Source organism: Telopea speciosissima, unplaced genomic scaffold (assembly GCF_018873765.1).
Source record: "Telopea speciosissima isolate NSW1024214 ecotype Mountain lineage unplaced genomic scaffold, Tspe_v1 Tspe_v1.0424, whole genome shotgun sequence".
Lineage (NCBI taxonomy): Eukaryota > Viridiplantae > Streptophyta > Magnoliopsida > Proteales > Proteaceae > Telopea > Telopea speciosissima.
The window spans coordinates 1-27,324 of record NW_025317760.1 but is presented as its reverse complement, the minus strand read 5'-3'; the positions used below and the strand labels follow the sequence as shown (position 1 = coordinate 27,324).

The 27,324-nt window shown below is 38.1% G+C and overlaps 1 pseudogene; it reads left to right on the top strand.

Moving 5' to 3' along the window:
* Positions 1 to 9,570: 9,570 nt before the first annotated feature.
* LOC122648069 lies at positions 9,571 to 13,368 on the top strand (annotated as a pseudogene).
* Positions 13,369 to 27,324: the final 13,956 nt, after the last annotated feature.

The window sequence follows — 27,324 nt, the reverse complement described above, 5'->3', positions numbered from 1 at the left end:
GCCATATATACTTCATCACGGCGTTTTGGGACACGCCGCTATAGATTGGTAAACGTTGGTATAATATTATTTATTTGCGGCATGTTTACATAAACGCCGGGAAAATACCCTATGGCGACGTGTCTTAAACACCGGTATATGTTGCTAAATGTATGTTGTTTGTGGCAGTTGTTTATAAACGTCGGTAAAACATATGGCAGCGGCGTTTCTTAAACGCCGTCATATATGGTGGCTTTTATTATTGCGACGTTTGTTAAATAACGCAGCCAAAAGTAATATTATTTTTTTTAAAGAATCTGTTCTCTTTGTGCTGCAACACAGCCTACATGACCACCCTGCCCCCTGTTTCATATATAATATATATTCATTTCAGACCATAAAAATACACATTAATCCATAAAACAGTAATTTTACTAATGCCCAACATCCACTAATATGAAATACCAAACATTAAAAAAGTATTAATTCAATCTCAATTTAATGAGAAAAAAAAGATAAAACCCTCCTGGTTCACAACCACCAACAAAAAATAACTGTATTTAGTCCATTCTAATTATCAACTACAAATAACAAAAGGGAAAAATAAAAAGAAAGGTTCCCATTGATCGACTCCAGGTCAAAAACCTCAAACAATATATCTTTCAATTCTTAGTGCATTATCATAATATGACTTCACATACTCCTGGACGATATTAAGACCCTCAAATTCTTCCCTATAGTCCTGCACATCAGTAGGAAGATGGGAAACCATAAGAGAAAGAAATCAGATTTATGCTAAACTAGAAAATGGGTTAACATGAACTTCATTGTAGTTTTTACTCATCTTTACAATGACACAGCAGGAGCAACCAACCACCTCTCTGACCTTGCCCACTGAGTCAATCTTACGCAACGGCATAAGAAAAAGAGAAACACAAAAAAAACAATCTGTTAGTGAAAGATGATGTTACAATGCCATTCAATGCATTTTAAAAACTAGTTAGAGCCACAATTAAGGTCACTCAACTACTTTGAAGATGGGGGAGAAAAAGTACAAACAGAAAAGGGCATAAAAATCCTCTCTTTAAGAGAATAGAGTTCAAGTAGTTCTTAACTTCTGTTTTAGGATATGATTATGAGTCTTTTTTTTTTTTCTTCTTTATATAAAATTGTAACCCATTGAACATACTTGAGTTGAATGGATTGAATCAATTGTTTGTTTAGTATCTATGGTGCATGTCCCTGCTCAACTCAGGTATGAGCTATTCATCACAGGTGTGAACTTGCTGTTCTTCTCCATTCTAATTTCTTCTGTCCTCCTTCTTGCCTTCTTCTTGTACTTCTTCCTCTTTACTTCTTGGCTTATCTGATTCCAAACCAAGTACATACCCTGTTTTTCTGTCAATTTCCAACCTGCATCATTTGACAATATCTTATTCATATTAGTTTGGTCTCTTCTTAGATTTGTGTTTATGTTGCTAATCTCTCTTGAATCCTAACAATAGTCTAATATTTTTTATCCTTATCAAGATATATGAATTACAAGCAACCAGCCTACAATACCTCCTCTAGCCTTATTAAGATATTATTTTCTGGCCTGGAAATCATAAGTAGACCCAAGCAATTCTATTGCTGAAGTTACAGTCCAACTTAATTAGAGTTTCCTAAGTTCAGACATCTTTTAGAACCCCTGTTTATTTACGTCTCTTCTTCCCCTCTCTAATTTCTAAAATCAATAAATTATTCCCTCATGAATACAATCATTGGGTAGTGTTTAGTAAAAACAGAAAAACCATTTTTTTAAAAACTGCATTAAATTTTTTGAATCTATTTAGTTTCTCAGTTTTCTTCAAATCCTTCAATCAGATTCTGGTCCTACGTGTGGTCCTATCTTCTTTTTTTTATAACAGCTGGTTGTCTTTAAACTGAATATAAATAGTAGCTTGTCAAGATGTACAATAAGGAAAGCGAAACTACAGACATTTCCAAAACCCCGTTGCACAGCATAGGTAACTTAAGAAGTGTAGAAAGAGGTAACCATATAGTCTGAGTTGTATAAGTGTCGAATGATACCAAATTCTGAATTTCTAGTAACTACCACTTTATGGAATAGAATATGTCGAATCCAGGAGTTTTAGAACAGGACTACATACGCAGCACATTTTGCCTTCTTCGCATAAGGTTGAGATTTTGACTCTTAAAGCTCTCACCTACTACTTATGGGAATCAAGAGTGGTTATGAAAGAGACATGATGGCTTATAAAGAAAAGCAAAAAAAAGGCAGTATATAAACAGAAGGGTGGGGGGAGGGAACTGAGTTGAGAATGGAAAATCTACTGTCAAGCATCCCATTCTTTTGGTTTTTGGGTGACGATTTCTAGTTTTCTAGTAGAAGTATGAAACGAGCCATCAAAACCCATCTTCAGCTACTAACAAGCAACCAAGAAAGGCCCTTGAGAATATCAAGGTAAAAAAGTTCAGAAGGGGAAGGACGGAAGCATATTGAACTATGATAGGAAATAGCTAATAAACAAAATGAGCAGAAAGCATAGATTTAAAGAATCTATATCTAGAGAACCAATTAACAAGAACTTGATACTTCCAATTTTTGCCATCTTGGAGAGTCTCATATCATTCATGCTCTGCATTTTGGAGAGACTTAGAATGGATAAGGACAGAGAAATAGATTGCCTACCATGGCAAGTGAATTATCATCATAATATAGTGAAGGGTTCAATGTCATCAAATCAAAATGAAAAAGGATTTTAAAGTCATAACCCCTATAAGCAATCAGATTAAAAAGAAAACATTTTAATCTGATGGTGGATTGTTGTCATTCAACCCATATTGTTTCCATAACCAAGGAATCTCTTGGCAATAAATAGCAATTGTATTAGCAATCATCCCCTAGTCAGCTCCAGAGGAAGGGCTTTTTTAAACAACTCATTAACCAATTCACTCACAATCAACATTCTAGATTGCTTTTTATTAGTCTCTGCTACAAGCTACTCTTCATGAGATCAAGGAGTCCAATAGCTGACAAATACTGTTTCATCCTCCAATGAAACTACGGTTTCTGGTACACATGAAATGAAGAGAATATAATATGATTCATGCAACTCACATTTCTTCTTGAGGAAGAAGCTAATTAACATCACTTGGATGCTCAGCTCTTTCCCATACATACTGCTGATCTTAAATCTAACGGTCAGTTTTTTATGTTGATATGGCCAGATCTGAATCTAGATCTAATGGTTCAGAATTTAAGCAATAATTGTCTGATATAAATAATTCTTACAACAAGAAATCAGACATAAAAAAACTAAGTATTTGAAATTGATGGATTAAGTTGATTGGAGAGAGTTGATGGGTAAAGTTGATTGGAAAGAGAGAGAGAGAGAGATAAGTCTTTCCTGAAATAGGATTTGAGCTTTAAACCAATGGATAGGATGGAGAAGAAAAGAAGATTAGTTTAAAGAGAAATAGTAGGAGCAAAGAAGGGGAAAAGAGTAACAGCTGTAGGAGGGGAATAGAGAAGTTAATGAGAGGGAGATACCAACTTAGAGCAAAAAGGATGAAGAGAGCTATTGTGGTTGAGAGAGAAATATCTTAACCAAGCCAATTTATTCTACTCATACCCCTTATCACTCTCTTACTCCAAGGCCGTGTTTGGTTACACTCACTGAAAGTAATTTTATTGTTTTCTTGCTCACAAAAGCAGATTGTGAGCAGAATTGCATTTGGCAAGCTGGTCTGTTTTTCTACTGGGAGAGAGTAGTTCTGGGTCAAAAACTGCTCAGTGAGCACATTTGGCAGGGCAAAAATTTATTGCTTTTACTGTTTATGAACACTTCCGTCAAAAGTAAAAACACGACTTTATCCGGTCCCCAGTCCCCACTCCCGACTCCCGACTCCCTCGCCCTCGATTCTGTCACAACACCACCATCTCTTGCAATGGTGCTTTCACCATATAACTAAAACACAGTCGAACATATCTGAACAAAGTAGAAGCTCAGGTTTGAAACCAGCGAAGGAAGGAGCTAGCAGCAGAGAGTCAACTCAGAAGCAACGAGAAGGAGAGCAGCGGTAATCAAACAAATAGAGAAGAATGCCAGAACGATGATGGGGTTCTGATCCTAAAAAGAACATTTAGATAAAAAAAATGAAGCTAGACATTCAGATCTGAAACGCAACAGAACACTCAAGAAAGCAGGAACGAAGCAAAGCCCCATTACTGAGAGAAATATGCAGGGAAGAAGAAGGAACCAGTTCCAAAACGAAGTAGAACACTCAAATCTGAAACGAAACTGGAAACGCAGCAGGAATGATTAAGTTCATAAAAGAAGAACCAGGGAATCAAGAAAGAAAACATTTAAAAATAAAAATAATGTTACAGAAAGATATAAAACTCTCTTCAAGTGAATGAATAGGATTAAAGCATGGAACCGAAAAATAAGACCAAATAAATCTGCTTAAATCTCAATAAACGAATACAGAAATAATTTTCTCAGAAACTGAATGGAAGAAAATAAAGCAACCCGGGTTGAGTCTTACCATACCTTAAATTTCTGCTTATTGCCTTTATCCCTAAATTGTTAGTTCCTATATTCCATTTAGATTCCATTTGTTCCAAGTAAAAACCCCGGAAAAGAAAAAGTTTGAGGTTAAATTTGTTTGAAACATATAATGCCAGAAACAATGCAGCCATGGTCTTGAAGACACCACTTCCTTCCATTGATTTCACATTTTGTTGGCAGTACACTGCCTATTCATTAGTTCTGGTGCAGCAGTACTACTTATTCTAAATTTATTTTCTGCTATCTAGTTACTATTTTCCAGTCTCACTAACTAATTTGTCCTTCATTGTTACAAAAATTGTCCTATGTTCTAATATTGATCCTTACTTTCTATTTTCTACAAGGTTTCTAAATTTGTTTTTGAAAAAGTCTCTATTTTCTAGGCAGTGCTACAACTTCAGATCCAACCATTGGATTGGAACCATATTTTGACGGTTTATTTCCCTATTCCATATTGTCCTCCAACCTAGATTACAACCCCATCAGATTCCTCAGTTTCAAGTTATTTTAGATCTCTCTATTCTGGTTCCTAAGGATTTGTTCTGCAATCTTTACTTGTGATATATTTTTAGTCTCAACCTAACATAGAATTGATGGATGTACGAAAGAGGGCCTGAAAGTTTACCTGTACAGATAGACTGTCAAAATCTAGGCCAGCTTATGCAACGGCCTCAATTATCAGCTGTTCAAATTAATATGTGATCAAGATTAATATATATAATACTTAAGATAAACAAACCAATAAAATTTAATAATTTGTAACTTACATAAGTTAACTGAACACTGTGAACTACCTCTACCCAAGAGCCCTTGGGTGATAATTTCTATTTGGCGCTTCATTGCATCCGTTTCTGTCAACCTTTCTTTCAAAGTATCCATTTCTACCAACTTTTCTTTCAAAGTGCCCATTTCTGTCAATTCTTCTCTCACAGTTCTAAGCTCTTCCCTCAATTCTCGTACTTCTCTTTGCGCTTCTTCTTGCTATCGTCTTGCCTCAATATTTCTGGGTGTGGTGCCAAAAGTAGTCGGCTTTACACCTAAGCCTTGACCAAACACTCGGCCACTTGAATCTGGGCCGACCACTGCCACAAACGCTTTGTCTTGGATAGGTTTCATTTCTCTCATTTCTGGGGGTTGTTCCTTCAATTTCTCATCAATCTTGTTCTACAAACCAATGTAAAATAGGTTAACATCATAATAGAAAAGAACATACATTCCATACTTAGTACTTATTCCTCTCCCTCTTTCTCTATTTCTCCTTCTCTTTTTATTAAATAATCATAAAAATTTCATTGATCTCGAAGACATACAAATATGAGACAAGAAAGAACTCCGAAAGGAAGAACCAACAGAGAGAGGGAGGAAAAAAACATGCACAAAAAAGGAACATATATGACTCACTCGGAAAAATCTCAAGCATCACAAATTGAGAAGAGAAAAAAAGAAAAAAATAGGGTCCCAAAATCTGATAATGAATTCCTTTCAAAAAATACAGCAACAGTGAATGAAAGGGGTTGAGATTACTATCAAACAACAGCCTTGGAATACTTACTATGATTTCTCTCGCAGCCTGATCTATGATGCTGCCATCTCTCCTTGTATGGGTTCTCTTAAATAATTGTACTCTGGAAGGTCCCTCGCCATCTGGGTCTTCAACCCGCATGTCTTCAGCCACCTGTGCAATGCTCCTCCTGCCGGCTGTATGAGACATAGTTTGTTTCGATCTACTCTCTTTATTCGTTTTAGATTTATCCTATCATACATAAAACCCATAAGCAAAATATGTATCATAATTATTTCAATCAAATGAAATTATGTTAATACATTGATTAAAAAAAATCATATTACTTGCCATTGTGAAGATGTCCACCTCCCAAGGAGGTACTCCCACTGAGTTTGTGGAATTTCTACAGGATTCATAGGGCGAGGGGCAATCAATGGATTAGGATATTTTTCCTCTGTCATTTTTTTTAGTTCTCCCTTGTAATCCCGCCATGAGTGGCCAATTCTCATTAACACAACATGTTGGGCTAAGTCCGACACATTATACTTTTCCTATTAAACATATTGAATTAGTAGATAGAAGTATAAACTCATCAACAATAACAACATATATATCTATGCATTCTTAGTTCCTTTATACATACATATAAGATGTGATATCACCATACCTTAATCCTATCCCATGTATCTTCTTTGTAATGCTTCGGAATCACTCTCCAATCATGATAATCTAACGGTAGTAGTGTTGGGGTCCTAGCAAGAGTACCACAGAATGTGGCAAATTCAGCTCCGTAATCACCAACTATAACATCAAAATCATTTATCCGCATATCTTTTTTATCAGTACTTGGCCTATTATAGACATGGAAGGCTCTTGTATGGCCTCTCTTACGCCCTACAATAAAAAAAATATGACATTATTAGTAAGCAAAATTGTATTCCTTTAGTAATTAGCATAATTATTATATTTTTAAAATTAGAAACTGAAAGTTATACTTCTAGATAACGATGACGAACTATGGCCTCAGAATTAATACTAGGGCCCTCAGAGCTAGTATTAGGGCCCCCGAAACTCTGGTGCTCATTCATCTCCTAAACCTGCATTGGAACAAGATCACAATCACAGTAAGTATATCAGATATATCAATTGTGAACTTACATAAATAAATAAAAGTTTAGCACAATAAACACCTTGCCTTGAAAAGTCATAATAATAAAAAGATATACAATCCACAAAATAATTATTAAATTATTATTGGAGGTTGTGCCTTCTAAGTCTGTCCTTTCCCAACTAAGATCAATACCACCAATATTTACTCATCTCAGATCCCTAGTCTGCATGTTCATATGTTGATAATCTTGAGTAAAGTATTCTTCCACAACAACATTCGTATCAAACACATCGCGCACTGATGCACTGAGAGCAATAGCCCAGCCTTTGTTGAGGGGGTCTGACACATAAAATACTTGCTCTGCTTGGCTAGGAAAGACAAATGGGTCATCAGATAAATGTCGACCGATATGCATTAAATGATTGAAGTTCACCCGTGTAAAGCCAATAGGTTCTTTGAACATTGCCCTATCGCTTGTTTCAACCCAATCACAACGGAATAGCATTACTTTTAGGTCCGCTAAATATTCCATCTCAACAACTTCCTTCAATACACCATAGTAATGCACATTTTCATCACAAGGTCGAGTATCTCTACGACGAGGGTTGCTTGATGTTATTGCGGTTACTAAGACCTCACTATTTTGGGTTCGTCGATTAGCTTCACGATCCTTGGTGTGGAAACGTATACCATTCAATAGGTACCCCTTATACTTTTTCACTTCCCGATTGGGACCCTGGGCTAGCCTTTGAATAATGGGAGGTATGATTTCTCCACTTTCGCGTAGCTTGTCCACCTATTTGATTCAACATTAGTTGTTATGGAGATAATCAAATGTATGTTTTTTCAATATTAAATAGATTAAAGCAAAAAAATTTAATACTGCTTACATGACTTCTAAACCATTCTGTGAATTGCTCTGCATGCACCTTATCTCTTTGTTCTTGTCGAACCCTATGGCCTAGGTTCTCTTTTAGCTCTTCCAAATGGAGCCTACAATTAGAGAAGTCTTATTAAAGTTGGAATAAAGACTTGAAGTGAAGTAACATTAATCATGACACTTACTTTTGATATGTATCAATGGGTTCATAATGCAATAGAACATATCGATGCGCTTATACAATCTCTTTCCACTCTAATCGCACCATTGCAGCACGCCCTAATGGTCTACCTTTGCATGAGAATACCCAATGTTGCTGCTCTACCTATAGATGTTCGTTATCAACATTCCTCTTTGGACAGGTTAATCGGGTCTCGAGTCCTTTGATATGCGGAGCATAAAATTGCAAACATTCATTTGCAATATATCCCTCTGCAATAGACCCTTCTGGGTGCCTTGCATTACGCATGTAATCCTTGAGGGTCTTGTTGAACCTATTGATACGCATAATTAGTACATGGGAACAAAAATGTAAAAGATAAAATAAACATGTGAACTTGCAGCAAGGATATTAATGACTAACCTTTCAAAAGGATACATCCACCTATAGTGGATGGGTCCATCCAATAATATCTCCCGTGGTAAATGAACCATTAGATGAACCATAACATCAAAGAATGTAGGAGGGAAGATCTTCTCTAGATTGCATAGGGTTTCTGCAATACTGGCTTCAAGTTGGTTCAAATCTTCGGTTTTAGTAACTTTCGCACATACACATCGAAAGAAAGCGCACAATGACAACAACACCAACTTAACATTCTTCGTTGGATGTACCCGTATTGATAGAGGAAGGAGTTGTTGCATTAAAACATGACAATCATGGCTCTTCATTCCAGACATATCCCTTTCAGTAACTTTCACACAACATGATAGATTTCCAGAATACCCATCAGGCACCTTCAAACCATCTAAAGCTTTGCAAAACTGTTCTTTTTCTACCTTAGACATTGTATAGCTTGCTGGAGATATAATCACTTTAGTGCTCCCCTCTATCCTCTGCGGATGCAAAGATGGTCTAATGTTCATATCTTGCAAATCTAGTCGGGCCTCCAACTTATCCTTTAATCTATCTTTTAATTCCAACAGTGTACCAATGATGTTGTCACACACATTCTTTTCTATATGCATGACATCCAGATTATGACGGAGTAGATTATGCTTCCAATATGGCAACTCAAAGAATACACTTCTCTTCTTCCAATTAAAAGGTAGTTCAGTTCGACCTCCAACTCTCTTTCGTTTACCGATATCATTCTTATCAGATCCCTTACCAAATGCAGGAAATTCTACACCTTCCATTTGAGCTAGCGAAGCAATGCCTGAAAGGGGCTGTGGTGCTACCCCAAACTCGACACAACCATTGAAACCTCTCTTATCCAATCGAAATTTATGATTTCCTTCTAGGAATCGATGATGGCCTAAGTAACATTGCTTATGGCTGTGTTTCAACCAAGTTGACATGGTCTCTTTGTTGCAACAAGGGCACACCAATACACCCTTGGTGCTCCAGCCTGAAAGATTGGCATATACAGGAAAGTCATTGATTGTCCATAAGAGGCAGGCACGTAAATGGAATGACTCTTTCTTCAATGAATCATAGGTGTCAACACCATCCCACAATAATTTTAATTCATCAATCAAAGGCTGTAAATAAAGATCTATATCATTTCCAGGCTGATTTTTACCTGGAATTAGTAATGTCAACATGAACGATGTTTGTTTCATGCACTTCCATGGTGGCAGATTATATGGCACCACAATAACAGGCCAAATGCTATATGAATTCTTAATATCATTAAAAGGATTAAATCCATCACTTGAAAGCCCCAACCTAACATTTCAGGGATCCGCACTAAAAGTTGGATGCAGTCTATCAAAATCCTTCCATGCTTCTGCATCTGCAGGATGACGTATTTTCCCATCATCCATACGTCCATCTTTATGCCATCTCATTTCAGATGATGTTACTGATGACTTATATAATCTTTGAAGCCTTGGTATCAGAGGAAAGTGGCGTAATGTTTTTGCTGGAGCTTTGGATTTGGGTGTATATCTTGATGCCCCACATTTGAGACAAGACTTTTCATTAGATGCATCCTTCCAATATAGCATACAATCGTTGGGGCATGCATCGATCTTGTTGTAACTGAGTCCCAAATCTTTAAGCATCTTCTTTGCTTCATATAAAGAATACAGCAAGGTATTATTTTGTGGTAGTGCTTTCTTCAATAAATCCAACAACATAGAAAAGGACTTGTCACTCCAACTGCGCAACAGTAAATGACAATTTTGTGAACTTGTTGCATTCTGGATACAATGCCTTCTCTGCTTCTTGCATCAATCTATCCAATTTTTCTGACTCATTTTCTATTCCCTCTATGTGTCCACTTGTGCTACTACCACCAGCTCCTTCAAAGGCTTCACCAGGAAACACATCTTGAAGTATGTCATTTATGTTAACAATCTCTTCATCTTATTCATCTTCTTCATCAACCACAATATTTTCTATTATTGTGGTATTTGAAGGTATAACTTTTCCATGGGAACTCCACACCGTATAGCCAGCCATAATTCCATCAACTATCAAGTGCTCAAACACTTCATCTCGTGTTCCCAGTCGTCAATTAATGCAAATTATACACGGGCATGAAATCTTCTCCCCTATGGGTACTGTGGAAAAAGCAAAGTCCAGGAAACCATTTACACCAGCTTTATATTGATCACCCGCACGGAATATACGATCTCGTGATCTATGAATCCAACTCCTATCCATTTGATTGTAGCCTAACCACCTCACAAAACCTATTACAAGAGAATGGTATCATACAAAATCTAAATGAGACCAGATGACCAGATTCTAAAGATTTGGAATCTTTAACAAGTTGTCTTTAAGAGAATTAAAGACATTAAGAACGTAAAACAAGTGGACATTAAGAACGTAAAACAAGTGCAAAAAATAGACATAAAATCTTAAATGGTTTCTTTTTGTTTGTTTGTTTGGGATTTTTGGATTTCTGTTCCAATTTTTATCTGTTTGTTTTGGATGGTTTTATGGAACTACAGATGGACAAATGACACCCAATGAGAAATAACTGTATGTAAAATATAGCAGCAACATAGCATAGGGGAAGAAATAGTGAATCTCTTTATTTAAGGTTGTGCACCCGAAAATTTTCTAAGTTTGAACCAGAGGCTGGATTCTATATTTGTCTTTTGGTGTTTCTTTGTATATAATTGATTTAATACAGAATTGTTTCTCTGTACTCTATGCTTTAAAACCCAAGATGAATAGAAATCGCAAAGATACATACAAGTGATATTTAGTTCCAACTTCCAATCCCAATCTTGATCTTCTTAGGCCAAGATGGGAGAATTAAGGGGCTGGGGGTGCTGGTGTCAAGCTGTAATGAGGCTGCCACCTTATTGAGTCCAAGGTGCAGTCTCTTAAGGAGGGCTTGTCTCAAAGTCTCATCCACATTCAACTTCTCATCCACTGCAATGCAGAGATCTTGAACTTTGCTTCAATGTGGCTCTCAATAGACTTCCAACAACACCTGATCCTTTCCTTCATGGCCAACCTTCTCTCTCAAATGCTCTCATTGCAGCACTGAAGAGAGCTCAAGCACACCAGAGGAGGGGTTGCATAGAACAGCAGCAACAACAACCTCTCCTTGCCATTAAGGTAGCACTAGAGCAGCTCATTATATCCATTTTAGATGACCCTAGTGTTAGTAGGGTAATGAGAGAAGCTGGATTCTCCAGTACAACTGTGAAGAACAACCTAGAGGACGTTTCAGCTTGTTCTGTTTTTCAGTGCTATAGCAGCTCTGGTGGGGGATTCTCTCTTCTACTTGTTCTCCTCCTATTGAAACTCATAGAGAGATTAGCAACCACAGGAGTTTCTGGCAGACCCATTTGTTGAACTGCTATTTTGAGCAAAACCCACTTCTCTTTTCTACTCCAAAGAAGCCTTTAAGTTCCATCTTCATTGATTCAGCCACTGAAAAGGAGGATTTCAGGTTGGTTTTGGAGGTTCTGATGAGGAAGAAAAGAAGGAATACAGGGATTGTTGGGGACTCCGTTTCAACTACTAAAGGGCTGGTTGCAGAGCTCATGGGGAAAGTGGAAAGAAGCGAGGTACCTGACGAATTAAGATTGGCCCACTTTATTAAATTTCAGTTATCCTCTGTCTCTTTGAGGTTCATGAAGAGAGAGGATATGGAGATGAAGGTTGCAGACTTGAGAAGGAAGGTGGGTTCTCTTGTAACAGGAGGTGGGGGAGCAATCATCTATCTTGAGATCTCAAATGGGTAGTTGAAGGTGGTGTTGGTGAGAAAGAGGGAGGATTCTCGGCGGGAGTATGTAGTTATAATGCTACTGATCATCCGGTTGCAAAGATAGGAAGGTTGCTCTCAGACTATAGCTGCTCAAACAGTAAGGTATTGTTAATGGCCATTGCAAATTATCAAACTTACATGAGGTGCCAGATGAAGCAACCCTCTCTTGAGACTCAATGGAATTTTCAAGCTGTCTCTGTTCCTTCAGGTGGATTGGGTTTGAGCCTCCATGCTTCCAACTAAGCCAACCATCAATAGCTTCACTCAAATGCATTAAGTTTTAGATTTATAATGAAATCCTTGAATTTTTGCTTGGATTTGTGTTTCTAATATTCATTGTTTTGATTTTTTAAATTCGATCTGGTTTCTTTATTTTATCTTTTTATTTATACATTCTATTTGTTCATTTACTTATTGATCTAATTGTTTATTTTCAGCTAAACCACAAGTTTATTTACCATTTGAGTTTGCACTTTCCCTTCTTTAGAATAGATCTGGAAGAAATTTTCTTTTGATAATCACCAAATGTGAATAAAATATAGCACCCACAATAAATAGAAAAATCAAAACAGAGCATTAGTTACTATATATAAAATTCATTTACCATATCTGTATTGACTGGAAAATTTAGAGATTCTTCTTTCTTTTTTTTTAAATTCCTTTTTTGCATTAGATTTAATCTTTTCTTTTCTTTTTTTCATTCTTGTAGTGCCCTTGACTCAAAGGTATCTCTCTCTCCAAACACATCTTTAGTGCCAAAAACAAAACCTTTCACTCCTAAGGAAGAACCAGACAGTCTCACCTGTTGTGCTGATTGTATCTCCAATTTTGAATCAATAAGCAACATAATTACCTTTAAAAAAAATTCTCAAATGAATAAACTGCCCAACCTACCCTGGGGTAAGACCAACAACAGCTAGGTTGAGATTAGGACTTGGATGGCTAGGTCCAACAAGCAGCAGCCAATGAAGGATTCTAGTCGGTAGGCCTTTGAACCTTACAGACACCCCTAGCAAGACAAGAAACACATCGTTAAAATGTAAAACTACCAATTTTTCTCACAGTTAAGCTCGGTTAAAATGTAAAACTACCAATCCTTCCCACAGTTAAGCTAAGCACTTAGGTGATTACCATCCAAAGACTAGTATCTTGACATTAGATTAAGATAGAATTGAACCGAACGAAACCAGGTCATGCGGACATAAGCGTCGATTGTATAAACTACAACAGACTTATTCAAACAGATTTGTATAAACTACAGCAGACTTATTCAACGAATTAGCACAAATACAGAATTGTTTTTATGTACTCTATGTTTTAAAACCCAAGATGAATAGAAATCGCAAAGATACATACAAGTGATATTTAGTTCCAACTTCCAATCCCAATCTTGATCTTCTTAGGCCAAGAGGGGAGAATTAAGGGGCTGGGGGTGTTGGTGTCAAGCTGTAATGTTCATATATGACATTAGGGTGATTTACTAAAAGGAAAGGGGTCATGGTCTTGACCTTATAATGAGAGACCATTATTAATGGATCTTAATTAAAAAGGTAGGAATAAGTCACCCGGTATAGCCCATAAAGTCAGAATCAAGACAAAACCCATTGGAGAACTTTCTTTAGTTGGTTTTAAAACATATAAGAATCTGTGAATGGTTGGGATTTGGGAAAAAGTTCAAGAGTTGGAGGTAACAAGGAGAAGAGGGGAGATAAATCCATTAATATCAGAAACTTAGAGAGGTGAATGAATATATGGAGAAAAGCAGCAAATTTAACAGCAAATCTGAGAAGTATCAAATATCAGTCCCTTCCCCTATTAAAATATTTTTTTTAGGTCAATGTCCATCTCTACAATGAGAGGGAGTTAGAGATTGAGAGTAACAAACAGGGGAGGAAGATGTATAGGGGGGTGTTGAGATTAGAGAGTTGAGAAGCTTTCATCATTTGTCAATCTGTCCACACATATGAAGCACGGTTTAGGTTATCAATTAATGCAGTTTTTGCAAAGCACAATTTAAATCACCTTAAGCAAAGACAGAATCCAAAGTTTCCCAACATCTATTCATTAGCTTGGGTAACTAATCAAAGAATAAGGTGTTAGTTTGGTGATCAACACATGCACCACCCAAGTTTCATCATTTAAAAGACTTGAACACTATTTTGAAGAGATAGTGAGAAGTACAATCAACGTCAAAATCTAGAGAGTTTAAACAAAGATAAACTGCTTTGGGGCTATCAATATCCACTCAATTCCATTTAAAATTGTAATCAAATAAATTAAATGCCATTGATTTTGATTAATGAATATTTGGAAGAATGAAAGTTATTTCTTTTAAGTTTCTTATAGTTGGCTTAGCCTTGTACAGATATTCTGTAATTTAGGGTTACCTCAACCCCACTTCCATTTTAAATAAATTCTTTCTTAGCTGATAAAAACAAAAATGAGAATTGAAATGGTAAATTAATGTTATCTATAGATATCTTCACTACTCCTTTCACAAGGATTATTAAAGGTACTTGTTCTATTACTCTTCTCAGCCATGTTCATGGAATACCAAACTCCTACAATTCTTGCCACAACCATAAACCAAGACACAACTAATTTATTAAAATTTAAAATTCAATCATGGCCATACTATATATATATATATTAATTAAGGAATCAAAAGTTTGGACCAAACTGTAGTTATGCTTTTATATTTGGTTTTTCCATAGAAATTAACATCTGATCAACTAGCAAGAACACAAATACATAAAAAATTAACACCCCCCCTCCAACACACACACACACAAAAAAAAAAGAATATAAAGTAAAATCATTAGATTATACACGGATTACAATTAATAATTGCAGCCAGGATCAGGTTCATAGAAGATTTCAATCTTTACTTAACTACAGATTACAACTAACAATGACGAGTACATAGACAAACAACATCACATATATGCATGATTCTCTCTTATGCTTCTACTTAAACGTTTGTGTGTGCATTATTTTCACTAATATGTAGTGTGGTAGAAAATGCAGATGAAGATCTAAGATCTTCACTTCTACTAAAGCATAGGATGCGCAGAATCAAACAAAGACTCGCTTGGTTTTTACTAATTAATATTTTAAAGTCCCCTCTATAAATTCAATTGAAAAAAAAAAAATTAAATTAAAGTGAGGCAGTAATAGCTTGAGCAAAACTTCCATGAGTTGAGAGATGGACCTTCCAATCCACTTGGCACCAGCATTGAATCGCTGAGGCTGATTTAGGTCTCTCATCTCCCCTACTTCTCAGTTCTCAATCAACAACTAAAACATAAAAAACCAAGAATCCCATACAGTCTAACTAATAAATGGTTTTGGGATTCAAACCTCAAGGAACCTTTATGCAGGGAAGACCATAACTAATTATTGAGGTTAATGGGTGAATGATGATTCAAATGGTAATTATTAGACTGAGGAACGAGTCTCTCTATTATTTTCATAAGCTAGATTGTCCAACTATTGGAAAAAAAGAAGAAGAAAGGAATCAGAGACAACAAACTCATTTTGTTTAGGTTGATTTAACATATTTCCTACCCACTTTAGATTTACTAGAGAACATCAATGGCATAATGTAAACTAGACTAAAGCAGTACGTACTTTAAAGGTTTGAGAAAACTTCAGCTAATTAAACAAATAGAGATTACAGATTATATAAGTGAAGGATGAGCAGATTATGCACTTCTGTAAGGCTTTTGCATGATCTGATCCAATTTTTATTGGGGTTAAAATTTTGGCTATTTCTCTGCAAAACAGAGACAATCTTTTGGCCTTTTTTTTTCCCCCTCAAAGCAAAAGTGTATTAATCAATTATCATTGGTTAACTTTCATACAGCAAAGAGATTGAGATTTCATTATGTGAATTCGAGGGCCATCATGAACCATATATTCCAGGCTCTATGCAACATCAATATGATATCAAAGCAAACCAGGAATGGCAATGGAGGGGTTCTAGACTCCGTAGTCAAAGGGTGAACAACAGGGAACTTAGAGCATTATACCTACAGGACCAAACCTATCCTTAAGCATCAGGCATTACATCCTCATTATAACACACCCAATAATTCCTAAAAAATGGTTTCACTCAACAATATTATGTGCTTGGTATGTCATAAGTGTAGTCTACCAATTTGAGTAAGTCCAAATTGGTTTGCACCTGAACACACTGATGCGATTTCACATAGACAACCACAATATAAATACAAATCCAAGAATAAAGGCTGAATAGAAGAGTTAAATGCAAAATCCAGTAGCACAACATGAGCGCAAGACAACCCGCAATTCATCATCATCGACTACAAAATTAGTCAAATAGTGTTCACATTGAAGGAGAGAGAGATAGAGACAGATCAAAGAGGAATAAGAAGAGTAAGAGCTCACTACGTACCTTAGAGTAGGAGATGCTCCCCAAGCAGGGAGGCCAAGAGCAACACCACCGTCAGCTACAGCAGGCTGGAGCTCTTGACAGTGGTAGCCAGAGCAACACCAACCCTAGAATCTTCCCCTTAATCCTCAATCGGTTGTTTTAGCCCCAAATGGTCCACAACGGTTGTAGTGGGAGAGAGGTTGAAAGAGATTTGAGAGAAATCTGAGAGAGAATGTGGGAGATTGAGATAGATTTGAAGAGAATGTGAAGATTAGAGAGGGACACAAGGATGGTGATCAGTGAACAGTTTGAGTTCTTTGCTGAAGCCATAAATAGTCCTCAGCTTGCAGCGGCAACGAGAGTGAAAGAGACTATGGGATGATCAATCGTCCATGGCCATTGTTAATCAACAACCCAAGCCAACATCCATGGGTGATATGTTTTGTAATAACTGAAGAGACAAGATAAAGGTTCTTTATCTATCAATCGGACATTGTTCAACAATAACAAAGAGAGCAATTTGAGGGAGAATGCGAGAGATTAAGAAAGAAACTCAGGGATTGGGATTTGAGGGAGAATGATTGTGATAGATTGAGAGAGAAACGTGAGGGATTGGGATTTGAGATTTTAGAAAGGGTTGATCAATTAGCGCGCGGCAAGAGGTGGGAAATGAATAGAGTTCGGAGTTTTTTTGCAAAAAATAGTAGCGACGATTATCAATAAACGTGGCTATATAGTTCCCCATCTAACGGCATTTTCTTAATAAACGCCCGAAAAACACATACATACAATATGATATTACGGCATTTACAAATAAACGCCGTTGTATTGTTACATACCCCGGCGGTTTAAAACAAACGCCTGAAAAAAGTATTATATTAAGCGGCGATTATCAATAAACGTGGCGATATAGTTCCCCATCTAATGGTGTTTTCTTACTAAAAGCCCGAAAATACATATGGGAGGGGTACATCTAATATGATATTACGGCATTTATAAGTAAACGTCGTTGTAGTGTTGTATACCCCAGCATTTCAAAACAAACGCCCCTAAAGATGTATATGTAGCGGCGGTTACATGTAAACGCCATGATTTCTACCTATTATCCTTTATACACCGACGTTTGGTGGTAAATGCCGGCGAATATTCATATATGCCTACGTTTATAAATAAACGCCGCTAAGGCCCGTAAAAAAATGCCACGAAAGACCCTTTTTCTTGTAGTGAACTTGCCTTAGTTGTATTGATAGGTGGCTAATAAATAACTGGACTTGCATATCATATAGGATCATGTAGAATGTGGTTGCATATTCATGCATGATGATATGTTTTACTCACAGGCTCAGTGGGGCTCACACTCTGTTATATATGTTCTTCTATTAGATGATTTTACAAGTGGATGCCACTGTGGCGTGGAGGCTCATTACACGGAGGAGAGCCTTGGTGGTTATGATGATATTGGTATGGACCCCGACGAAGGTCATGCCGATGATGCAAGCATTCTCAGTGGTTATTGATGAAAACCCGTGAAGGGTGCTCTTGATGCTTTTTGTCTTGGGGACTCCTTTTTTATTTTTGTCAGGAGTTTATCCCCGTTCTTGTTGCTTATTTCGATTTCTTCTCTTCTTTTTGGGGTTGAGTTATCTCGCCCTGTACATATTTACTTTTGTTTCTACTTATGTATATGACAGATCTTACTGTTCAGTTTATGGGTTGTATGGGGGAGATGAACAACTTTACTTATGTATATATATCATAATCATTTCCCGTATCGCTACTCTTTCTCTTTCTTCCTTTATAATTGTAGATTATTTGTAGCACTCTGATTTTACTTGTGGTAATGTTATGGATGTGTGTCCGTGAATGTATTAACTGCTTCTAGATCCGTGGGATTTGGCGGATTGCCGTTATGCAATTCGGGTCACCTACCTATTCCTCCCAAGGGATGGTTTGGGGTGTGACATTATAAAAGTTTAATTTCAGAATATTATTCATGTTACACATACATACACGATGACAGTCCACTTACCTTGGCCTGGTTCTATAAGATCAGTTGTTGTTTCAGTTTCGGCTGCAGTCTAGTAGTGCACCTCGAGCTCAGGGTCAAATCCTAAAGTATCAAATCAGACATGTGTTATTTAATGTTCAAACTATTTTTGGGTTTTTAGTATTGATCTAGACTCACTGGTCTGACTCGGTGCTCAGTCTGATATTACTTGGAATTCTCTGGGTCTTGCACTGGGCTTTAGGTCTATGTCCCAGTGCATCATTTGCAGAATGTGGTTTAGGGTTAGGTATGGTATTTTACCAGTGTAATACTTCGTACATGGTCCCGACAGTCCCTCAGTTCAGTCCCTTGGTCAATAGTGTTACTGAACCAATCCAGGCAGGGTTTCCCAAGGTATACATAATTGTGGACAGATGTGAGGAGGGGTATTTTGGTCATTTACCACCTCCTTACATTGTTCATAGTCCATTGGTGGAAGCCCCCAAATTCAGATCTGCATTTCACCCTTTTTTAGTTCTTTGGGCGATTCACTGGGTAATGTGTGCATCGCCCAGTGTATCGCCCAGAGCTGTTTAGAGTGAACAGGCTCCAATTCTTGGGTTTTGCACCATAGGCAGTGTCATGGTCGATCCCTTATGCATGTTAGGTCATTGTGGACCCCATGTGGAGTAGTTTGCAGTGGTCCACATGGATCATGACCTGGGCCCACCACTTGGCAGCCAGGAGCTGCCCAGACAGTGCAGGGAATAGTAACCCAGCTGTGTTCCAGGATATGGCCATGGTTTGGGCTGCATGCAAGGGTGACCCTACGTAAAATAGGGTGGTCTGAGGTCGCTGCAACACAGGGTTAGGCTGAGAGCAGCCTGTGTGCACAGATCCAAGCCCAGACTGCCTATTCTTGGTGCAATAGGGCAGTGCAGTCTAGCACAGAGACTGGTTTCAGTCTCAGGCACAAAACAACAGCAAAAATCACCTCAATATGCTCAGATCTTCCATGCAACATGTTTGCATATTGGATCTGAGGCAGTACATGGCAGCCCCCAGGTGTTCTGGGCTGCTCATGACCAAAAACACTTCCAAACTGCATAGATCTAAGGTGAAGAATAGTAAACAGCAACATAGCAGTATGTATTGGTATGGTTTTTATACCTGAACTGGGCTAAGGTTGCTGCTGGAGCTGGTTGGATGCAAAGGTATGCACTCCCCCTCCTTCTCCTTCTTCTTCTCCTTCTCTTTTCCTCTCTTTTCTCTCTTCTTCGAAATAGTGTTTAGAGTTCTAAAATTTGGCTGGGACCCCCTATTTATAGACTTGCCACAACTAGGGTCTGTTTGGCAGCCTAAGCCCATTCCAAGAAAGCATTTTGGAATCAATTTCTTGGCCACTCTGGTGGGGTCCACAGGGGTCCAAGGGTATGTGGTGGTTCCCAAGACTCCCATCTACCTCTGGAGAGTGTCCATGGTCTGTATGGGTGGTCCCAACACATTTGTTGATTAAAATACTACTTTTTCCCACTTTGGGCAATTCACTGGGTGATGTGTGCATCGCCCGATGCATCACCCAGAGAAAACAACAAAGCTGTATCACATTAGGCTTGCATAGGGGGCTTGGCCTAAGGCTTAGGCCTTACACCTATACCTCACCCAGGGTCAATTGCACCACTTTTTAGGTGTGGGCCCCACATTTATGTGGAGGAGAGAGATTACCTGGAGTCCAGGCTGTACATTATGCAATGGGTTGTACAACTACAAGGGTTTGCAATCCATCTTCTGATAGGTATATGGGAGGACATCCTCGGGGGTTCTCCATTAAATTCAATCACTGGAGTGATACTCCACAGTGTGCTTGGATGCCATGCCAGGGGTTCCTGCCAGTTAGGGGCAGGTTTGACAGCTGTGGTCACGACTGCTCCTGTTTATAAATAAAGGGGGTCCCCCCCTCATATTTCTTACCTTTTTTGGTTCCCAGACTCTGCCATTTTTGCAATTTTCTCTATTTTTGAGTGAGATAGCCTTCCGAAGACGTCCTCGCCAGTCTTCATGGTCCTCTATTGGGTACGACTGATGCGGACGATTAGGCGGGTTGGGACCCATCTGGGGTGACGCTGAGGGACACTTTTTGACACATCTACTACGCCCTCTAGGGGCAGTCAAGGCAGTAACCACACTTACGCAATCTTTTATTATGCGTTATTTTATGTTGATAAATGTCGTAGTAGGGTTATTAATTATTGTCATGAACTCCTTGGGCCCGCAAATTGAGGGAAGACCCTAATACACCAATTTAGGCATTTCAAGGCACACGAACCAAGGCAAAACCCCAGCTTAGTTATTTCTATGCATGCGAATTAAAATACCGAATCAAGCATTTTTTTAGGTATGGAAATCTAGGCAAGGCCATCGGATACCCAAGTTATCTTTTGGCGAGCAAATCGAAGCTAAACCCTAAAACACCAACTTAGGCATTTTTAAGCACACGAATCGACGCAAAGCTGTCAGATACCAAAATGGGTATCTTTTGGGATGTAAATCGAGCAAGACCATCGAATACCACACCGGACATCTTTTGGTGCACAAATCGAGGTGAAACCCTAAAACACCATTTTAGGCATGCAATTCGAGGCGAGGACATCGGTGACCAAACCAGGTATCTTTTAGCATGCAAATCGAGGTAAAGCAGTTGGATACTAAATCGGGTATCTTTTGGCACACAAATCGAGGCAAGGCCATTGGATACCACATCGGGTATCTTTTGGCATGTAAATCGAGGCAAACCCCTAAAACACCAACTTAGGCATTTTTAGGTATGCAAATCGAGACAAGGCCATTGGATACCAAACTGGGTATCTTTTATCACACAAATCGTGGTAAAACCCTAAAATACTGACTCAGGCATTTTTAGGCATGTAAATCAAGGTAAAACCCTAAAACACCATCTTAAACATTTAAGGCACGTAAATCGATGCAAAGTCGTCAGATAACGAACCATATCTTTGGCGAACAAATCAAGGCGAGGCCATTGAATACTGCATCGGGTATCTTTTGGTGCACAAATCGAGGCAAAACCCTAAAATACCAGTTTAGGCATTTTAGGTACGCCAATTGAGAAAAGGCCATCGGATACCAAATTGGGTATCTTTTGGTGCACAAATCGCGGTGAAAGCCTAAAATACCGACTCAGGCATTTTCAGGCACATAAATCGAAGTAAAATAGTAAAACACCATCTTAGGGGTTTTTAGTCATGCAAAAGAGGCAAAGTCGTCAGGTATCGAACCGGGTATCTTTTGGCTCACAAATCGAGGCAAGGCCATCGGATACCACATTGAGTATCTTTTGGGGCATACATCGAGGCAAAATTCTAAAACACCAACTTAGGTATTTTTAGGTACGCAAATCGAGACAAAGCCATCGGATACCAAATCGGGTATCTTTTGGCATTCCAATCGAGGCAAAATCCAAACATACCGACTCAAACATTTTTAGGCACACAAATCAAGATAAAGCCATCAGATACCAGACCTAGTATCTTTTGGTGCACAAGTCGAGGCAAAACACTAAAACACCAACTTAAGCATTTTTAGGTACGCAAATCGAGACAAGGCCATCAGATACCAAAGTTGGCATCTTTTGGCATAAAAATCGAGGCAAAACCCTAACACACCAACTTAAGCATTTTTAGGTATGCAAATCAAGGCAAAGCCATCAAATACCAAATCGGGTATCTTTTGGCATGCAAATCGAGGCAAAACCCTTAAATACTGTCTCAGGCACATAAATCGAGATGATACCCTAAAACACCATCTTAGGCATTTTTAGGCATGCGAATGGAGGCAAAGTCGTCGAATACCAAAGCGAGTATCTTTTGACGCACAAATCGAGGCAAAACCCTAAAATACCGACTCATGTATTTTTAGGTAGGCAAATCGAGACAAGGCCATGGGATATCAAATCGGGTATCTTTTGGCACACAAATTGAGATAAAACCCTAACATATTGACTCAGACATTTTTAGGCACGTAACTCGAGGCAAAACCACAAAACACCATCTTAGGCATTTTTTGGCATGTAAATCGAGGTAAAGCTGTCAAATACCAAATCATGTATCTTTTGGCACACAAATCGAGGTAAACCCCTAAACTACTGAATCAAGCATTTTTAGGCACGTAAATTAAGGCAAACCCCTAAAACACCATCTGAGGCATTTTAGGCACACATCTGTGGGTAGTCGACAGATGGCTGATTTGGGCCCTCCTAGAATGTTTGGCTTTAATGGTGCACTGGTGCCATGGTGCCTTGGTTATGATTATTTTTTAATCATAATTTCCTCACCCCAAGAACATAGCCTGTACAACCCTACCAGGCATATTGCAAACCAAACATAGAACCTCATAACCACAGACATGAGAGATGTTTTTATATCAAAGTACATCTACAGAGGCTATTTGGACTGTCCAACAGTCATGACAGGTTGCCAGACTCACACACCTCAATGCTATGCATGCAATGCTATGGAGTCTTGTCTAACATGAGAGAATATGAATGAATATGCATTAATGACCTATGGAATGCATAACTACCCTAAAGTATGCAACCAAAATAAGCTAAGAAAGATCATACAACCGAGGCATCACTTGACATAGAGTATCATTGACAAGGATAATAGACTGAAGCAATGTCCATACACATCAACTATCTTGCAAGTGTGAATTCACCTAGAGGGGGGGTTAAAAACTTATGCTGAAATTAAAACAAATTACCAAACTAAAGATGACTAATAAACAAGCAATAATTGAAAGAGTGATACAAGAGATTTATACTCGTTCGGCCAATACTTGCCTACGTCCACTCCTCTCACCTTAGAGAGAATTTCACTATATCAAATCTTGAGTAAGAGCAAGAGGACTTGTACAACTCTTGAGAAATGAGCAAGAGAACTCAACAACAACTAATCTTGAGTTAATGAGCAAGAGGACTCAACCTACTTATAAAAGTAAAAGTGGTACTAAGGGGTTTAGAATTACCTCAAACCTTAGTAAGGATGTGCTACCTTTCAAACTATAATGCAAATATGGATGAAGGGAGCTAAGTGAGATTGAATGCCTTTGATTTGGTGCTTGAATTCTCAGTTGAGAGTGACTTGTTCTTAGAGGTTCTTGAATGTGATTAGTAGTAGTGATTGAAGCCTTAAATAAGTGGGTTTATAGGCTAGATGGCTTAAATTAATTAGGAATCTAGATTAGGATCGGATTCCACAAGCCATATATAATCCGGTATACTGTATTCTAATCCAGTATGCCAAATCACCTAATTTCTATATAGAACAAGGGAATAACGGTAAAAAACTAATAGTCATATACTGATTCGATATGCTGGATGGCTATCCAGTATGTCAGATCAGGGTACAACTCAGCCAAAGCTGGATCCGGTATGCTGGATGGGGATCCAGTGTACTCCGGAGGGTTACTGTGAGTAGTTTCCTGAGATTCCCATTAATCCGGTATGCCGGATCAGGAACCAGTATGCCGGATTGGGCAATTTCAGTGGAAATTAGTCCAATTCCAATAAGGGTTTAGTTTGGGGTTTTCAAACCCAAATGGTCACATGTCTAAGGGGCTAAATTTCCTCCTAAGGACATTCTAAATGGATGTATGTGTGCGTGTGTGCATTACATCAATTTGTGACTTAAAATTACAAATACAAGATTATAAAATCTTCATTGTGTCTTCAATCTCTTTGGAATTATTTTGAGCAATTATTCTTGTATACGCTCTTGTGTTTGTTCTTGTGTATGCTCCCCCTCACTTGGTGCTACGCTCTCATCTAAACATTTTAAACAAATGTTAGTCCAAGAGAGGCATTATTTGTTATCATCAAAATATAGCTTGGAGTATATTAGGAAGTTTTCTCAATAATCTCCCCTTTTTTGATGATGACAAATAATCCAAGTGAATAAAAATAAGAACATATAAATGTTAAAAGACAAGAGTTCCATGTATTCATAACACACGTTCCAAATTTTAAAAAAAATTCAAAAACATAGGGACATAGATATATTCAAAAAAATCACATCCCATCCAAGTCATTACATTTTATTTTTATTCCCAAATATTCTCCCCCTTTGTCATTGGCAAAAAGGGCAATACACATCATGCATTAGGATCAAAGGGTGGAATTTGGGGAAAAGAGCTTGAAGAACCGGGAAATGGTGGTCTAACTCCTTGAGGGGTAATCCCTTACGGAGTAGCTCCCGGTGTGTCAATAGAGAGATAACCAAGATTAAGAGAGAGTTGATGAACTGCATTAAGAATTTTTTTCTTGGCGAACATTGAGTGAATCAAATCCGGTCTTTACTTTAGTGCGAAGAGTAGTCACATCGGCTTGAATTTGTTGCTGACTGAATTCAAGATCCATAATCCAGTTATTTGCTTCATCCATGTATTTGTCGATGCTTGAAACCCATCCTTGTAAGGATGCCAGAATTTCTTCTTATGCTTGACGAGGGCGGGGCACATTTTCATCCAAAGCTTCTTCTTCTTCAACAAATACATCGGAAGGAGGAGGAATAGCTATGGTGTGAAAGCTATTATGGGTGATGTGTTGGAAAGACAAAGTGGATTCTTCCTCACGATCAAGATCAATGTTAAAAGCCTAGAAAATGCGAGTGAGAAGCCGGCCATAAGGAAGATTAGTGTGCTTGTGAGGATGAGCACACGTTTCCATATACCTCATGATGAAATATGGAAGATTGGTAGGGGTGTTGGTGTAGATACAATAGGTAATATATGCTTGAGGTGTAAGATACTTGTTTCTATCTCCACCTCTAGGAATGATGTTGTGTTGGACTATATAAGAGATAACATGAGGGATGAGATGGAGGCGACTGGTGACAACGGTCCCTATATTTGGGTCAAATTGTTTGAGAATGGAAGAGTATACTTCTTCATGATTGATCAAATCACCAAAGTTGGTGTTCTTTGGGGTCTAAAAGATGCAAGGGCCATCATTGGGAATTTCAAGAATGCGGGCAAAGTCATCAAGAGAAAGTTCTATGTAAGTGCTTTTCACATAGGAATGAAGTTTCAAACCTTGTTCTGCGCCGCTGAAGTAGAGGTTGGCGTAGAAATACTTGACAAGATTTGGATAGCATGGGTCCGAGATGTTGAGAAGAGGTTCCCAACCTATCTCCTTGAAGCGTTCTTCGAGACGGATACTATTGAAAGAAAAAACATCCACCTCACGTCCTTCTTCTATTTTCCTTGCAAGATAAAGATGCCAACTTACACGGCATTCCCTAGACCGAAATAAACGATCTTCTCCTTCGGCATAAGGTTATCTTGAACCGCTTCCTCTTCCTCCAGTTCTTCCTCTTTTAGAAGGAGGACTCTCGGCCATTGGTTCCTTACCTCTTCGACTCATGTTTGAAATAGAGAGAGAGAAGTGTTTAACAAAAAATAATCAAAGTATAAATCACAATTAGAGTGAACAGTGAGTGAGAAAAGATAAAAAAATGAGCTTTAAATAAGCAAACATATCTGCGTAACAGTAAAAAAAAGGGTCAAAAAATCCAATCCGGTATATCGTTTCATGATCCGATATACTGTTTTGGCTTCAACGGCTATAAAACAGCCAAATTTGCTGAACTAGCATACCGATTGGCAATCTAGTATGCCATTTCAGTAGAAACAGAAGCAAAACAGCATTAAAACAGTAACAAAATTTATGCAAAAGGATCACATATGCCTAATTCTCTTCTTAGGGTGCAGAATCTTTCTTCACTCAAGGGTTTTGTGAAGATATCCATGAGTTGCTTCTCGGTCTCAATAAAATCAAGTCTGATTTCACCTCTTTGAACTGTGTCATGCAAAAAATAGTGACAAATATCAATGTGTTTAGCTCTTGAGTGTAAAATCGGATTCTTGCTCAAGTTAATTGCACTTGTGTTATCATAGTGGATAGAGGAAGTGTCAAACTTAACTCCCTAGTCTTGGAGAGTTTGCCTCATCCATAGCACTTGTGCACAACACCGTCTAGCTGCAATGTATTGGGCCTCGGTTGTAGATAGAGCAACAGAATTTTGCTTCTTACTAAACCACGAAACCAAACAAGATCCTAAGAAGTGACAAGATCCACTTGTATTCTTACGATCAACATGACACCAGGCAAAGTCGGCATCGGAGAAGCTAATAAGGTCAAAGTCATTGTCCATAGGGTACCACAATCCTATGCTTGGGGTTCCCTTCAAGTACTTAAAGATTCTCTTCACAGTACTTAAGTGGGATTGCATAGGTTTGGCTTGGAACCTAGCACAAACATAGATACTAAACATAATGTCAGGTCTACTAGCCGTTAGATAGAGTAAACTACCTATCATGCCTCTATATTTAGTTAGGTCAATAGGGATTCCATCTTCATCCTTGGATAAAGTTACAGATGTACTCATTGGAGTACCAGATGGCTTTTGTCCATTGATGTCA